We start from the raw sequence: 5,950 nt of genomic DNA, 5'->3' as shown, positions 1-5,950 counted from the left end.
TTGAAATTTAGTGAGAGATCATCTTATAATGCTACCGCCGTACTAAGCAAAATAAGATGCATGAAGGATAAACATCACATGCAATCAATATAAGTGATATGATATGCCCATCATCATCTTGTGCCTTTGATCTCCATCTCCAAAGCACCGTCATGATCACCATCGTCACCGGCTTGACACCTTGATCTCCATCGAAGCATCGTTGTCGTCTCGCCAACTATTGCTACTACGACTATCGCTGCCGCTTAGTGATAAAATAAAGCAATTACATGGCGATTGCATTTCATACAACTAGTAAGCATGCACGTGCAACGCACGTCTCAAATCTTAACCAAATGAGATGCACGCCAATATAGAAAAATAATTCCCGATATATATGAATTAAGTAGATACACAATATTTGTGATGTTGCACAAGTTATATTTTCAAAGGTGGGATGTCTTTGTCATTTTGCTGCATAGAGATAATAATATATTCTTTCATTCATTCAGCCTCTGATATGTTGTAAATTTACAGCATTAAATCTAGTAATTGATCCTCTGAATCGCCATTATAAAATATATTGAGTCATTTGACAAGCTAATTCCAGTGTGATACGTCTTAATACAACATGATTCACTACACGGCATGTATTATCCCGAGAAAGATATGTTTGGAGAACAAAATACAACTACTATTTACACTCTTCGATATCCTATACTGTAGATTGTTACCACTTTTCCAGACAATAGCATGTAGATTTTCCCCATACTCTCAGTAAAACTCTCCATTTCCTATGATTCATTCAGACTCAAAAGAAAATTGTCAAATAGGCATATAAATACATTTCTTAGAAGCTGAACTCATTAAGTAGATCCATCATTCTAAAAGAACTCAGTAACTAGAAGCTGTAGTTGCATAGTAATAGCATCTACAGTGATGGTACAAATTGTCGTGATAGATAAAAGTATATGCATTTTGGACATTGTCATTTTTTTGCGCCTGAGAGGTGGAAGGGCATTGACTATTCATATGTGCCAAACTATAGTGAGTATGCACCCATGTAATGAATGACACTGGAGTACACTTGTTCATTGTTCTCTCTAACTGACAAGAAAAAAATAGGATATGAATTACTTGCTAACAAATCTGAAAGCAAAGGATCAACCTAAATTCCATCAAACTGTCAAATCATGTTAGGCTAGATAACAGCAAGAGCATCAAACTCCACAAAAAAATGGTCTCCACATTTTAAGAAGTCAATAATGGGCTCATATACGACAAATGCAGACAAACACTATGCCAAAAAATAATTACCAGTACCTAAATATTCCTCTGTAAAGTAATATACAGAGGGAGTATCATTGAACTACGTACTGTGATGCTCTTGTATATTCAGTCAATGGAGCGAAGAGCAAGATTTTTTTTCCTTTCAGGGTGATGTTCGGAAATATTTCACATGTAGGGTAGGAAAATATTTGTTTTCAACACAATAATTGAGATGTCAAAAAGCAGTGGCGGTGCCAGAAATTCAATGTTGTGTAGTCAATTTGAAGTTGTGTAGTCAATTTGAAGTTGTGTAGTCAGATATATAAATTTCTATTTATTTTTTGCAACATGTATACATGTATACATTGATTTTATCAAAAATCTGGGTAGTCATTTGACTACCCAGCTTACATGTGGCTTTGCCACTGTCAAAAAGGACATGTTTCATCTGAAATGAAAGTAGGTTATAGACAATGTAGCTTATCTTACATAATTTACTCCACTGATGTGAGTGGCCACTGTTTTACATGAATGCTCACTGGATTTGAAAAAGGCAATGTTTGTAGTGAAAGATGAAACAGTTACACAACAATTTTAATACGAAACCATGAAGAAAAGCAAGGATAGCCATCAATAGTAGTCCATACACATGAGAGCTATAACCGCCATGCTACCAGTAGATATAAAATATGAAAGGAACAGAAGAGAACTTCCTAGGAGAGTTGTTGAATATGCTTCACTTTGAGTGATGATCTTTGAAGAAAGTTCACAATCAGGTTATAAGCAGAATACCTTGCTAGTTGCAAGAACTCCTTCACCAATCAACATCCTCTTTCTAGCTGCAACCAAAAATAAGATTGAGTCATGATCTTCTAAGAGCAAGGGCATTGGGGCTAGCAGTGCCAACCATCAATAACATTGTCAACTTAAATTTATTCGTCATTGGAAAATCATATACTATGTTCTGCTTAACTTTCTCCTACTCAAGTGCGGGTACAGAGCTTTGCATGGAATTCATTATTTAAAAATAATAATACCATAGCTTGCAAATAATCCAATATACACATAAAAGCAAAAAATGCTAAAAAATGACATTATGTCATCTTTTTGTGAAGGTGATAAATTCCATGTTGAAGTACCAATTCTTTGGTTGGAGCTCACCTATTAAGTAGTCGTACGTCTTAGAGGCCATATTCTTTAACATCCGATATCACAACCCCATGGACTCTCTCTCTCTCTCTCTCTCTCTCTCTCTCACACACACACACACACACACACACACACAGACACACACACACACAGACACACCAAATTTTGCATGTTATGGTAGCAAAACCAGTAATAATCTTCCCAGATATAACACGAATACAGGAAAGAGCTTTATTTTCTCATACATGATTCTGCTTGACCAAATATGAAAAAACAAGAATTGTGTATCCATTGAAAATTTACCTAGAGCACATAGAGAATGTCATTTTACTCTTAATAACACTTTAAATGCTTGATGATAAATGATACTACAAACATGTTTACAACAGAACAGAGCTTATCATGATGTCATGTGAAGAGTTTTTCTTCACTTCCTCCTTTCTCTTGTCAGTACATGTTTCAAGATTTTTCATGATCATGATCTCTAGAATATAAGGAATACCTATTTCCATTGCTTGTAGAGGTATCTCTTCTTGTGTCATACATTTTTCTTCTCCCTCTTTTCTCTTATTAATTGGCTGGACCATCAGGAGAAGCGGTGAGAAATTTGATCGGAATGAAGAGAAGATCAAGGAAAGGTACAACAATGAATAAATCAATTTGAAAGATTGGAATGAGCAGAAGGAGGGATTTCACATCCTCACCAAAATTACTGTCGAATTCATGAACAACATCCTATGCTTCCCGGTAGTTATAATCCTCTGCTTCATGCTAGAAAGTAGACCATTGACCTGAAGGTGAAGTCCATCCCATGAATGACCACCCAAAAAAGATCTTCACAATTATTGATCAGACCAGGAGCACATTGGTTCCTCTATTGGACCGTAATTTCATCAGCACATTCAGATCCGCACCAAATCTTTTCCGTTCTGCTCAAAATATCACTATAACAAACTAATGAATTAACCGTAACAACTTTTTTCTCCAAATGAATTGCACAAACTAATGAAAATATGAACATAATTCTGTTATTTATCCATCATTTCTCAACTCTGAAAAACAAAATCGAATGAGATGACAGCATTGCAACAATTGGAGACAACACAACAAGTGAAATAAGCGTAGAGATGCGTGAGTATTCTGGCCCACACCAAACGGCGGACTTTCTCACTTCTCTGGCGTCGCTAAGCGCACACTATCACACTGATAATTGCCGAAGCAGCATGTAAATGTAGATTACGAGTAAATTCCCATTTAATAGAGTATAGTGTGCACCACATTACTTCATAGCCATTGTGAAATGAGCAAGCGAATAGAGCCTTTGACTATATCACCCCCGCTATGGACAGCAAGGTCCTGCAGATTGGCCTTTCTTATTTTGTTTCCGAAACCAGAATATGTGAGTAAACTTTATAACCTCTCCCATTCATGAAGTTATGCTCTTAAATAAAAATCATCCATGAGTGTATATGTGAAGGCAATAAGCTAGTTAATAAATACAATTGCAAGAAGAAGAATGTAAGTGTGCATATACAGGACAAAAGAAGATATTGTTTAACGTCGGGGCTATCAGATTAACATACCAGCAACCAGCTCCATCAACTGTTATTTCTAATTGGGTAAATTTGGTACCAAACTTCTATAATCCAGCCCTTAGTACCTCAAGATTAATTATCCCTCTATTTATCAATATCCTATGATTCAAATTCTCTAAAGACTGTCGTCTCTTCCTCTGACAAGATTTCTTAAAAGATGTGCCTATAACTGAAGAAATGAGAAGATTTGTTAAGTAGTGTAGACTATACTACCAAGCAAGCAAAAAAAAGAGTTTGATGCTCAGATCGTTTCAGTACCTTCAAGGAACCCCTCTTAAACTTGCCTAGAAAACCTTATGCGTGTTGTTGTCGTGGCCGCACACAACTCCATTGACTCGGTGCCCTCAATGCACGGGGATCCCTGCAAGTAGAACCATAAGAAGAGTACTGTCCTCTGAAATATGTGCATCCGACGGAAATCAGCATGGACAAACAACTTCTTGTAAAATCCCTAGGACCCGGAAATAAAACCACATTGCCCGGCCAGCGGCGGTATATCCCTCTTCGTCGGGAGCGGCAGCCGAGTCCGCGTCCTAGCCCACAACCGGGTATGCGGGAGTGGCCGCGCCCGCCGAGTCCAGCGCCCCGGCATCTTCCCACACCACCAAAGATCAATTGACTTGACCCACGGTTGCATCCGCTCTGCTCTCACCCGCAACAGCGAGTGATAGGAAGGCAGTTAATGACCAATTCAGTTTGGATATAGAAAAGTTCAGTACAACTCATAGTTCGACGCGACCGTACAACTGATATGGACATCCCCCTGTGCGCCCGCGGTGCAGCAGCGCAGAGGCGCGATGGCATGTACGGCATCGTTCGCCAGCGGTCGCCCTGCATGTGTCCATGTCCCCGGTGGAGGCGGCAGCTCCGGGGTGCGGCATTGAATCAAGGAGTGTAAGTTTCAGTGAGACAGTAATATGGACAGTAACACCATGAATCAGTTGATTCTGAGACATTTTTCTAGACGAAAAGCTTGCAAGTGCACGCTCTCTAATCTCTACCTTTGCGCATCCATGTGAGGGCAGAAAAAAAGGATTAGGACGGATATGGGGTTGTTCGCCGTACCTGCACATTAGATGGCGGTGCCGGTGTGGTGGACGGCGGCTACATGCGTGACGGCCACAGGATGGTGCAGGATGAGAGGACGAACAAGAGGACGAAGCTATGGCGAGGCTCCTTCGTCCCTCGCCCCAAGGGCCGCCGCGTCAGGAAGGCTTGGAGACGGCAGACCCGTGGTGCCGCGTCGGCACACATGTTGAGCCAGCAATCACCGGGCGGCGTCCCCGAAGGCCGGCCAGGCGGTCTAGGCGGCGCCCCCGACGGCCGAGGCCCGGCGAGGCGATGGGTGGGGTGGGGGCGACACGGAGATGTGAGGGGCGGCGTCGATGAAGATGCGGTGGGCCGAGGCGATGGTGGTGGCTTCGCTGAAGCTGCGGCGGGTCGAGGCGAGGGGCGGGCGAGGGGGCGGCGCCGAGCGGGAGAGGAGGGAGGTTGGGGATGGAGCGCTCCTGTGCGTGCGAACGTGCGAGGAGGAAGTGGTGCGCAGCGCGGGATAAGTTCTGTGCTAAACGCAATTGAGACATGCGTGCAATCAGTCTAGGCAGTTTTTCTTAGAAGAGGCGGAGGAGTTTAGGAGTGGCAGGGTGGGTAATTAAAGTGTAAAACGCGTTTGATATGTTGGAGTGATTTAGATCATCAGATCATATGCTTCAATGGATGAGATGATTCGGTTCTCCGCCCTCTCGTGCTTTTATTGATAATAAAGTAAAACAATTACATGGCGATTGTTTTTCATACAATAAAGGACAATCATATGTCTCATGCTAGTTGCCGATAACTGTGTTACAAAACATGATCATCTCATACAACAATTTATATAATCACGTCTTGACCATATCACATCATAACATGCTTTGCAAAAACAAATTAGACGTCCTCTATTTTGTTGTTGCAAGTTT

General features: G+C 41.2%; 1 long non-coding RNA gene across 3 annotated transcripts; it reads right to left on the bottom strand.

Moving 5' to 3' along the window:
- Positions 1–1,581: 1,581 nt before the first annotated feature.
- LOC123077663 (uncharacterized) lies at positions 1,582–5,547 on the bottom strand. 3 transcript variants are annotated; one of them, XR_006436757.1, is made up of 6 exons: positions 4,737–5,547; positions 4,251–4,634; positions 3,981–4,161; positions 3,102–3,341; positions 2,900–2,975; positions 1,582–2,087 (listed from the first exon to the last, which is right to left on the bottom strand). It is a non-coding gene; the product is annotated as an uncharacterized lncRNA (long non-coding RNA). The 3 variants fall into 3 exon arrangements; XR_006436758.1 differs by having other exon boundaries at positions 3,102–3,326; XR_006436759.1 differs by lacking the exon at positions 3,981–4,161.
- Between the last annotated feature and the right edge of the window lie 403 nt (positions 5,548–5,950).

Source organism: Triticum aestivum, chromosome 3D, assembly GCF_018294505.1.
Source record: "Triticum aestivum cultivar Chinese Spring chromosome 3D, IWGSC CS RefSeq v2.1, whole genome shotgun sequence".
Taxonomy (NCBI): Eukaryota; Viridiplantae; Streptophyta; class Magnoliopsida; order Poales; family Poaceae; genus Triticum; species Triticum aestivum.
Note: the sequence above shows the minus strand (reverse complement) of the source record. Positions and strands in the feature narration are given on the sequence as shown.